Source organism: Bactrocera latifrons, unplaced genomic scaffold, assembly GCF_001853355.1.
Source record: "Bactrocera latifrons isolate USDA-ARS-PBARC rearing strain unplaced genomic scaffold, ASM185335v1 scaffold_152, whole genome shotgun sequence".
NCBI lineage: Eukaryota > Metazoa > Arthropoda > Insecta > Diptera > Tephritidae > Bactrocera > Bactrocera latifrons.
In genome coordinates, this window is record NW_017534986.1 from 294711 (window position 1) to 307218 (window position 12508).

Below are 12508 nucleotides of genomic sequence, written 5' to 3' on the forward strand. Positions count from 1 at the left end.
TGTCTTACGGCCATGATCACATCATTTCGGTAGCAAATGACGTGACAAATAACTTTTGTTCTATACATTTTGCCATGAGATGCATATTTCAGGCGCCAGGTAGACAATTTCACGATTTTAGGCGAATTTCCGAAATTTCAAGGCCGGAGTTGGGGTTGAAGATGCAATCCGATCTCAAAACTAAAAGTTGCATTGGAATCGGGAAGTACTAAGCTTTTCCGCACTATAAGATATCCCGGAACGACCCACCCTAATATACAGGTATAGCAGATTGATGCATTACTACCTCATACAAATAATTATATGTGCATCATGTTTTTTATTGATTAAAAAAGTAGAAAAGCTGATATCGAAATTTTGGGTATGAAGTTTTATTTGCAAATAAAGTTTACGAAATAAAAACTTAAAGTTGTCACAAATTTCAATAATATGTAATAAGGAACTTAAATCAAAAATAGTCTTCGTACTAAATATTTATATGTGCATATTTGATTTTTCTTATTTTTAATATTATTAATTATTATTTATATAGGATTTTAATATTCAGTATTGTTACCATTATTCAATATTACTGAATTAAGTCGGAACGGCATGGAATCCACCAAAAATTTAAGGTGGGCTGGATCAATATTGGCCCATTCTTGGTCTATTGCCTTTTTAAGGTTTCTAGCTGTGTCAAACTGTCTACCGTTCTTGAACACTCTGGCAGAGAGAATACCCCAGAGGTTCTCAATCCGATTTAAGTCCGGACTTAAGGCGGGCCAGTCCAATACAGGTATTTTTCGCTCTGTAAAGAAGGATTTGGTGACCTGAGCTGCGTGTATTGATGCATTGTCGTGTTGAAAAGTCCAATCGTCGCCATACGAATTGCCACCAAACTCTATTAATTCACTGTCAAGGAGATCTACATACATTTGAACATTCATTCTTGTAGAGATGTAGCACATAGATGACTTTCCTCTATAGCAGAACGCAGCCCATACCATCACACTACCACCGCCAAACCCTCGCTTAAAACAGGATCTGCGACCTTGGCGCATATCTCTCCAATATCTTTTGCAACTATCAGGGCCATCTAAATTGATCTTCTTTTCATCACTAAAAATGACGTTATGCCATTCTTCGCACCAAAAACGGTACTTATTTGCAAACTCCATTCGAGCCTTCATGTGTCGCTGCAAAAGCTTGGGTTCAGGCACCATGGAGGTATATTTCACTAAAGGATTTTCTTGAATTATTTGCACAATGCGACTGTTGGTTATTTGGAGACCCATATGAGCTTTAATTTATCCGCTACTCATCAAATCAACCACAGCAAGTCGTTGAATTTGCCGCTTGCAACGCAAATCGATGYTGGTGTTCCGCCCACTTCGTCGAATTGTWCCATATTTAGTTGGATTTTTTAAATAACTAGAYATRCAATTCCRKTGCCGATTTAATTTTTTTGCGATTTCGTTGATATTCGCACCGCTATCATGCATACCTTTTATGACCCCTTGTTCATGGTCTGTTAAACTAGTTCCACGAGGCATTTTAGCTAACCAATATTAAAATATTTGAATTAAATGCACTATTTTGGACAGTTACATACTTACACTAAATATTTCAAACTAATTTTTGCAGCTTAGCTTCTGAAAACACTATTATCAGCAGAAACGATCATTTCGCACTAATGTACACATATAATTATTTACTACGTAACACCGAAAATTCGCGAACATTTTGAAGTAACGGTACAACGAATGAGACTAGAAAGCAACAATTGTGGTCAATTCATAACAACAACATATTTCCAAAGTATTTCTCGATTTCAGAAACGGGATAATTTTTCATATATGCAACATATAATTATTTGTATGAGGTAGTTAGTATTTATTATCTAAAAATATTTTCTATGTACATTTCCAGTATGCTTAGTACGAGATCCTTCCAAAAGCTCTAAGAGGGATAGAACCCTATCCAAACAACAAGCAACCAATTATTTGTCTGTGTGCATTATGCTTTCAGCTTATCAGATATGGTACAAAATCATGAAAGTATTTATAAATAAACCGACAGACATTAATTAAAAACTTAAGTTAAAAGGTTTAAATTTCATAAATTAAAATTTTGTCTTGAGAAATAAAAGTGACAGTTGATTTAAAAAGTTCTTGATCTGACATATACGCGAGTATATAAATTTGACAGTTGTCGAATCATTTGTTTGTGAAGTATAAAATTGGTACACCGAATTGAACATCGTAGACATTGAACGCTGTGGATGTCCTAGAGAGGTTTTTCTGAGGAAAACATTAAATAAGTACAAAGCGTGGCAAAACGCAACAGTCGTTGGCAAAGTTAAGTCATTTGTATTTTGGAATGCGTATGAAATAATATGATTGATTAATAATCGCCAAAAAACGGCCGAGGTTGAGGAAAAAGAACGTGCTGTTTCTCAACGACAATGCACCGTGTCATAAGCTAGTGAAAACAATGGCAAAAACCCACGAATTGGGCTTCAAATTGTTTCCCCCCCAGCGACAATTTTCTGTTGTTAGATATCAAACTAACCCTCGCTGAGAATAAATTATCGTTGAATGAAGAGGTGATCGCCTAAACTGAAGTCTATTTTGAAGCAAAGGATAAATACAGTACAAAATTGGTACCGCCCGAATATATATGATATGAGATTTAGATCAAAGTCTAGGTCAATTTCACTTATATCCAGCTCTAAATGGCATAATTTATAGGAAACCTTGACCATTGAATTTCGCTAAAATAACACAAAAATAGTCTATCGGATGTTTTGCGGCTACAGCAAGGTTTGGACTGATTGCATTAGCCTTTGGCGATACTCTGCCCACATATCCGGCATAAAGTATACTACAAAAATCATTATATGTATGTGTTATGTGGAAAATGGGGATACTTATGTGCCGACGTTACAAATTTTCTGCATAAAGCAATAACTTAATTTTGTTAAGATGAGACGAAACCAACCCAAGGGCTGAAATTCTTATATTAGCTACATGAAAACTAGGTTTAGTATTGAACCGATTTAATAAATTTTTGGTATCATTTTTGGTTTGTTGTATATTACCAGAAATAGTTCAATGAGATAACTGAGACCTTCGCCAATATATAAAGCATAAAAATCCAGATCTTTGATCTATATATATTTGAAATATGTGTACTGGGAGAAGTTTGCAAACGATTTTTTCATTTTAGGCACAATTATAAACAGTTACTACACACAGTTCTCTGAGTTTCAACAAACCGACACACAAATTGACCGATATAAAGKCAACGTGAATTTCGAAAATCTTTTTATGAATTATTTGGTTTGTAAAGTAATTTTAACAACCTTTAAACGTAAAGTCCTATGATCCAAGAATTGTTTTTATACAAAGATTTATTGTAGTGTAGTATTTTTCACTTGATTTATATATTCTAGAATGAAAGAATCATATGGAGTTTGAAATTTTGTGGACCAATTGGGACCGTTTTCATAACGTAATAATTATACACCAAATTAGGTGGAAATTGTTCTGATAATTGCTGAGTTGCTTTGGTGTGGCTCATGTCAGTTTCTGCTATGAATTCATGGTCACTGAGATCTTTCCGACATAGTCTTGCCAAAGCCGGCCGTTTGAAGCAAGATTAACATTGTTAAGGGCTCGAAGTATATTTCTGTTAACAATATTTTGAGAGAGCTATCTCAACTTGAGTACTTTTCAACATAACCGGTAGGGAGTCGGCTATCAGATAGTTGGGTTGCTACTACTTTAGTGGCTTGTGAAAAATAAACACTAAATATATCAGGGTGCGGATATAAGGTGTTACAAACAATCGTGAACCTATAATAAAAGGCGCGGTATTACTACAATTAGGTCCAATATCAGTGAAATAAAAACATTGTATACTTTCAAATTTAGTCTGTTTGCAATGCGAATAAAAGCATTAATAGCGCCCATTCAAAAACATATGCAATCGACGTATCGTAAAGTCCATAAAACTGTAACGGCTTTGATGGATATCTTAATGAAACTATTTATTGTAAATGGAAATAAATAAATCAGAAATCAAGACTCCGTCAAATATAATTTCACACTTCACTTATTATCATTCGGCAGACGAAGACACACCTCTTCATGACTCGCGCATAAACTAATGTGTATTTTGTTTTATTTACAAGCTAAACACATTAATATGCCACAGAGTAAGGCTTGCGCTGCAAACTGCTATCAACATCAAATAACAAAATTCGTACTGCAATAAAAACTTCACGAAATATGAAGCGAAAATCAGCAAAACAAAAAGCATTTTATCTAAACAAATGGGTGACACTACGGCGAGACAGATAAACAGCGGGCAATGTAACGGGGAAAGCTAAACACTAATCAAATATATATGTACATGCATTTGTCTGTATATCTACGTATGTGTGCTGGCACTGACGTGATTAAGTGACATACTCGTACATATGTACACTGCTGACTTCCAGGGCAAAGCGCTGCCAGTAAAAATTACATGGCACACACTAAATTATTTTAATATTGCATAATACAGATAAGCATGTGTATGTACTACAAAAGCCAGTAAGACCGTAAAAACTCGTGCGCAACCGAACGTTTTATGCTAAGCTATTCTGAAACTGCCGAAAAGTATACGAAATAAAAGTCCAAACACGAAAAACATATGCGTTGGCTGCAATGAAGCAGTAATACCCTTAATAGGTGCTTTAAATACGAAGACTTGATTTTGATCGATAAGTCTGTACTCATATAGCAACTATATCCAATATGCAAAAAAATACGTGTTCAAATCGGTATCTCATAAACTGAGGGAATTATTCGCAGACGAACATAGCGATATCGACTTAGTTCGTCACGGTTACCACTTATTAATTATATAGTATCTGATGTTTGCTTTAGAGTGTTACATGCAGCGTGGCATACTTAGTATGGTATACCATGTTCTGGATATACGATTAGTCTTTTACACAGTTATTGATATTTTCAACTCTTTTCAAACAAAAGTGTTCAACCGATACTGAGATTATCTCAGAACTCTCTTAAAATCAATATTATGTTGTCTGGATGTTTTCATAGAAACCATACCTGAGGTCGTCTGCTTAAAGCGGAGTGGATTTTGGACGAAACTCACTTTAGACACGCACTGATCGGCATTCATAGTGAAACGATTAAACAACTTTACCGGCCTTTCAGTGAGCGTCTAACTCGCGAATGACACGGGTGCTCCAAGGCCTGAATCGAAGCGGTATTGCCGCTTAGACCTTAGACTTTACATATCCCCACAGTAATATGTGTTATTACATGATCTTGATGGGGTATCGATCGGACCAAAACAAGTAGTTAACTGCTCATCGAAGTGGCCTTTCAATAAATCCATAGATTGATGAGATGTGTGAGGAGTGGCGTGGCTTATTAAAACCAAATGTCACTAAGATCTCACAAGCTTCAATTTCAGCCATCAAGTAGTCGGTTATCATTGAGCCACCAGCATCATTTTTGATGAAATGAAGAATATGATTCCATCGGCTTACAAAGCACACCAAACCGTTTTTTTTTTTTCGGGAGGAAATGGCAACTTTTGAATCTCTTCAGGTTGATCTTTGTTACAAATGCGGCAATTTTGCTCGTTTTCATACCCATTGCGCCAGAAATGGCGCTCATCGCTGAACAAATTTTGAAGCAGTTTTCAATAGCCCGTAGAGCGAAGCGATATTGCTTGGGAAGGTCGAGCGGCTTCAGTTCTTGCGCAAGCTGTGTTTTGTAAGTTTTCAATCTAAAATATCGACATAAAATGCGGCAAGTCGTTCGCTGCGAGCGTCAAATATTAACGGCGTCGAATCGAAAACTTTTGTATTTCAAAAGACAAATTTGGAAAATTTGGCATAACTTATTGTCCAAGGTATCAGTGCAATCCCAGCTAAAGTGGTTAGATCGGAACACTATGGTTGTAATGGAAATGTAATAATCTGAATCAAGTTCTTGTGTGGATAACTTTTGTTTTACGAGATATCTTAACGATATTTGGCGTATACGAAGAGGCGCCAGTGTGGTCTCAAAAGAAGTTATTGTGTTCGGACATACAACTGCCATACAAAGTGTACGTTCGAAATCAAGTACTTGCATGAAAAACTTTTCACTTGAAGAAATATCTTTACGAAGATTGGCTTGAGTTATTGCTTAGCAGCGCTACAATCCCAGAAAAAATTGTTGAGATCGGTTCTCAACAGCGCATAGCTGCCATACAAATTTTCAAAATCAAGACCTTTAAGGAAACTTTTCTATTTGTGAAGGGTATTCCAGATTCGTAGTTAACGTATTTTCTTGTTAATGAAATAATATATTTGAAATATATAGCATACTATGCGACATAGGGTACAAAAACATGGTGTGCCTGCAAGTAAACAGTTTTTGTTGGAAAGGTAATTGCTGTCGGTCTAGTTGCCCGGCTGGCTGACTGTTGTGCGACATTTATCAACAAATGTACCTAGAGAGGCACATATACCTACACACACATACAGTATCTACCAAGAGTATTTGTGAATGTGTGCGTGACAGTTTACTACTTCGGGCCGCTTCGAATACTTACCAACCGGGCAATCGCGTAGTCATTTGCTCAGTTTCTTTTGCTCGATTGTCGCGTGTGTAGCTTTGACATGTGAATATATGAAAAGTGCAAAGGAAAAAATATTAATTGTAAAAACCTGTAGCGGTAAAAGAGGAAATCAATTAAATAACAGTATTATTAAGCGAGTAATTAAGTTTCATTGCTATCAGCGGTAGCTTCCAACATTCTAATAAGAAGAACAAATAACGACAAACAAAATGTGAGTAGATATTGTTGTTAATTTATTTAGTTTCGCCAATTTGCAAATTTTCGGAAAAATAATTATTATGAAAGTATTTTATTATTATTTGATTGAAAAATTCCTCGCAATAACTGTTCCGGAAAAAGCTGATTTAGCATATTACAACTTTATTATTTACTTATTTCATAGTTATGAAGCCGCCCACATTTTTCTGGCACGCGCAAATAAAAAAAATCCCAGGGCGATGAAGAAAAAGTCACAGACAAGGTTTGCCCAGTGATGACAGCATCAATATGTGCTCGCCTGGGCGTGTTGCCATGACAGCAAAAGCTCATGCGACAGCGTCAAATATTGACCAGTGCTCTTGAGACGAACCCCGAAAAAGTGTAATGACAGAAAAAAGACACGTCAAAAAGGCCCAGCATTTCCACAGGCAACGGTGTAAAAAAGAGAGCAAAACTTTTCATTTAATATGAATATACTAGGGCGGCCCGAGTGCGATCTGTGCGTGTGTGCACGCGTGATTGTCGGCGCGTTATCTGTCAACTGTCGTTGCTGTCCTGTCCAGTTGTGCACGCACTGCTACCCCCAAGCGCGTCCCTGGGGAGTGTCAATACAAATCATACTTAAATTTTTTCGCCACTCATACGTCCTGTATAATCGGCATTTTTTCTTCATCAACAAACTATTTTTCTTCGGTCTTTTGTTGTCATTTTGTGTATTTTATTTCGCTTTTGTTGACTTTGTCAACTTCACAATTGTTGCCGTCTGCAGCCGTGCGCGTATCCCTGCATATCCTCTTTTATTGTTTGACTGTTTGCCAGCTTCCCTTTGTGGCCGCCGCTCGCCACTCGTCGCTTACGTAATCTTCTTCTTAGTTGCGCTGCTGATTTGTGCTTAACTTGCAATTTATGGTAAATCGATGGTGTCGCCAAAAACGTGACCTATTTGCTTTATTTCTCGATAAACGAGCACATTGACACACATGGCTGACTTTATGAGGACTCGCACATACGAGTACATCCCGTACATCGACATCTGCATTAGGGCCGGTGCGCTGTTTCGTAAACGAGCATTGCTGTCGTCAGCATCATTATGATTGTCAGTGCTGCACTATGTTGACGACGTGTGATATTGTTGTCCGTTGTCTCTTCGCGTCTCCTGGCACTTTGTCCTTCGGTTTGCTTTCGTAATAATTTACTTTACTGCATAGCGGTATATTTATTGTCCTTAATTGTGTTTTATCAGTTTTGTTGCATTGTCAGTATCTCAGTTCCTTTATCTCTTATTATGGTGTGTTTAACATTATTCTTCAGTTCGTTAACTCTGTCGCCTCATTTTTATTGAGTTCTTTCATATTTTGTGTTCGGTCGTAATATTCGTCAATATTGGCATGACCTTGGAAATAGTTCAAGTAGTTTGCAGTGTCTTCATGCCATTTAGGAATAAGTAGTTTGACGTATTGACAAAGTAACTTGTTGAACCGCGCAAAAAGTATTTCTTTATAGGATAATACCGCAATACTTTCGGCTCTGTTCTAATTTGGTACGTTTCTGAATTCTGTTTTATGTGCAAAATCAGATATACTTATCAACGAAAGTTCTAGGCGGTTTTTATACCGAATTTTGTGCTAACTATCTCTATGATTTTCCCAAACTACATAAAGTTCAAAAATTACATATGTATAAAAGCAACAAGAAAGTTATCGAATTGAATTTATACAGAAAGATATGTGGAGAACTTACAAAACAGCAACTTCTATGCTACCAAGTTTTATTTTGCATATTTTCGAACAGTTTTATTATTACGAAATTAAAATTTGTTTCTGATTTTATGTTGTTGTAAAAAGCACGGAAGCTTCTAATTCTTCTAGCTTTAATGGGGAATGTTTCTATTCATTCGAAAGAACATTTGGCATTTATTTTTCGAAGATTTCGATAACTCGTTCGGGTATTTCGACTGGTAACTGGCGACATTCGTGATGTTTTGCTCCAAGGGCTCAACTATCACCATAGGAAAAACTCTAACGGTGGTGGTCAATCAACCGCCCGAAGGCGTAAAATAATCTTTTGCTCACCGCAATTATCTTTCACTAAATTCATTGATTGATGCGATGTGTGGGATGTGACGCCGTTTTGTTTAGTCGGTAATCGTGACGAGATAACGGTTGCCATTGATCAACCGTTATGTTTACCGTTAACCACATAGGTTAGCTAAAAATAAAAGTAATGGAAGAAATTTTGCTTGTTTTCTACATATAATAAAGAATATAGACATATAGAAATATAAGAATCATAGCAGTAATTGTGTGCTATAAGGACTAATCAATATATTCTTCAACAACATAATCTGCTAAAAGAGTTTTGTTTGCCTGAAAAGACCGAGCATTTTGAAACGACAGAGGGGATCCAAGCAGCACGCACCTCGGCTCTCGCATGCATATTTCCTCGGAAATAGCGCTGCATTGACGCAGGAGGAGCCTATTTTGAAAGCTTTTAAAGAACTGTACAGATTGGTTCAATAAACTTTTTACATCGACTCAGTCATAATATTTTTCGGACAAACCCCGTATATAACATAGGCTCACAGATGCTCGCTTGCGGAACTCCAGATAATTCTACTTTTTCGAAAAATTTCTATTTTTTACTACTAAATATTCTTAAAGTGAATATTACCTATTTTAGAAGACCGAAATATATTACCCCAACACCAGTTTGGGTTTAGAAGGGGACATGTAACAACTAAGCAAAGCCATCGAATTGTTTACATTATCTCTAGTGCTTTCGAATGCAACGCTTTTTAGATATTAACCAAGCTTTCGATAAAGAATGGTATCTATATTTACTTTTTAAATAAAAAAATGGCTCCCAGCGTCTTACTATCTACTTATAAAGAAATTTAAGGGACCGTAAATTCTATGTCCTAGAAAAAGATGTATTTTCTTCTTGAAATTCATGTAGACTAATTATATGCTAATCAGAGTATATGAAGTGTGTCACGATGTTTGCTACACCCACAAGGAAACATCGGATAATATAGTAAATTAAAATGTTCAGCAGGACGAGCTGACTCGATTTAACCATGTCCGTTTGTTTGATTGTCTGTTTCATCACATCTGGAAAAACAAAGGTGGTCAACTAATATCAATACTCTTGACTAACTGACTAAATTGAAAATATTTCTAAGTTATCGTAAATTATTATACCATTGTCATATTTATTCTGCAGCAAATCCTAAGCAAAAATTTTAAGTGATCGAATGACATATATAATTTAATTAATATTTTTAGGTGTAAAGTGATCACTTTTCTTGTATTATGGGCAACAGTATAAGTTTCAGGTTTTAGTTAATAATTATTAATATAACTTTTTTCAGTCGTTTGTTGGTTTCGTACTGTAGTTCTGTAGATGTCGGATATAGTTTTCATTTATGGTTATTAAAAGAGCAAATATCCGATAAAAAAAGTATCCATTTAACAACAATTCACAAGGCTCTGTTTCTAAACTAAACGTGTGGTGTGTTTAGAATGTAATTTACCCAACACTCGAAAACTGTTAGGCAATTGAACAGTTGAACTAAAGCGACACTGTTTTTCTAGCAGCACATAGTATGAAATCGATATTTTTATATGATATATATCACGTATATATGTAAGTTTGATTTAATTTATGTCGAGCAGACAAGCCAAGGAGACAATTGCCATTGGGAGTAGCATGCTTTCAGGCGCGCGGACACGCAATGCCATATGCACAGTTGCATATATGAGCATATATATTGATATAATTTTGTAATATTTATCTTGATTACAAATAAGACATACTCGTTGTGATATATATAAACATATATACAGATAAGAGAAAATAATTGCACATATTATTGATTGAGTCATTTTTGTATGTGCTTGGGTACAATACATTTACAGCAAATTGCTTTAGGTTGGAGCATTTAATCGAATTTTACTTATTGATTGTACAGGCCATTTGATTACAATTGCTCATAAATTATTTATACAGTTCCAATTGTCTATCGTTGAAGCGAACAAGTGTCCATGCATGGTAACTTTGGTTGCAACATGTTGAGTTCGAACACTATAGGGGTATTCTACGGTATAGTTTTATCTTTTATCTTCAGTAGGACACAACAATTATACTGAAATTTCCGTTTTAATTATTTCAGAGTATAATCGATAATCTATCTCTATTTGTAATAATTACTAGATTGGATTGTCAGGCTACTGCGTGAGTGGTTTGACCTCCGTTTGTGTCGCTACTTGTAGGTATCATATAGATAAGTAGGTCACAAACAGAAGTACCCACAACGCTCACATATAAAATTATATATGTGTTTGGTATTCAACTCACATACAAGTTGAAGTTGACCACAACACGTGAAGGCGCTCCTCTTTATTAGGCTGTTGAGCCTAAGTGCAGTAATTGCAAGGTTGCCTGGAATAGTGCTTGTAATTAAATAAAATGTGAGAGGGCTAATATGTAAGTAGTACACATTGAAAATTGAGCTACTTCATTTGTTTTAATGCAAATTACATATTTCAACTCAAGTTTAAATTTGCGATAACTAGTTATCTCGGTTTCTGCTGTTGGACGAAAAATAACATCCAAATAAATGTTTTTTGGTTTGTGCCGGCGAATTTTATGATCTATTTTGCTCACATGCCCTCAATGGTGTTGAGTTCGGTACATTTGTAACAACAACAGTGGAAGTAGTGAGCATGCAGCTACCAGCAGATGAAGAGGCAGAGAAAACATGTGATAATGGTAAAAAATATTTTAGGTTGTCAGATAATAAGATAAACGTCTTCCAGTTTTCATTTCTCAGTGAAATAATTTCAACAAGGATAGATTTAAGCAACATGTTTACCTTATTCAAATAGTGATGCTTCAACATTCTGTTAACTGCTTTTGTGACTGATCGCCACCAATTCACAGTAGAAGTGTGATCAAACTGAATAGTTAATTAATTTGAATTAATTGATACTTCGCGTGTTTTTAGAATACGTTAATTTTTTTGAACAAGGGGGTGCAATAATTCACCATCTCATACTGCATTGGTTATTCGTGATCCTTTCGCCACATTTTCAACTAATATCGTGCCGCAAACAGCGCATTAGCCTGATTTACCTTCGTTTAACTACTGGCTGTTCAGGAAATTCACATGACCACTCCGAGGGCACCGTTTTGACTCAATTGAGGATATAAATCGAAGAAGGATCTGATGACCATCACGACGGAGGATTTGCTATGATGACTGGAAAATTCTTTGACATAAGTGTATTGCAGTGGGAAAGGATTACTTTGAAGGAATTGAATTGCACAAAATTCACCTTTCAATTTGATCACAGGCGGTGAACGAATAGAATTTCTCCGAACTTCAGCACAATCTGTGCAATAAAATACCTTATTAAATATAAGGAAAAAATTTACTTCGGATTATGATAAATTGATAGAAGACGGATGAAAAAATTCTTTGCATTTAAGGAGAATTCAATTTGAATATTCCCAGGAATACAGTTGTACCTTGTATTATGGGCTTACATGGATTTCCTCGGGCTATTTTTATTGCTACAAACAAACAATGACAAAAATAATAATAAATAAATAAAAGTGTAATTTTAATTTGTGGCAGCATTTTTGAAAAAAAAATTAAAATTTCAGAGAAAATGTCCCGATT

At 35.7% G+C, this 12508-nt stretch overlaps 1 protein-coding gene across 1 annotated transcript in view; it reads left to right on the forward strand.

Annotated features, from left to right (window-relative positions):
* Positions 1-6655: 6655 nt before the first annotated feature.
* Positions 6656-12508, forward strand: part of LOC108965977 (calcyphosin-like protein) — an 18877-nt gene continuing 13024 nt past the window's right edge. The window contains exon 1 of the mRNA XM_018928668.1: positions 6656-6838. The gene's annotated coding sequence lies outside the window, so the exon portion shown is untranslated. The remainder of the gene's footprint in view (positions 6839-12508) is intronic.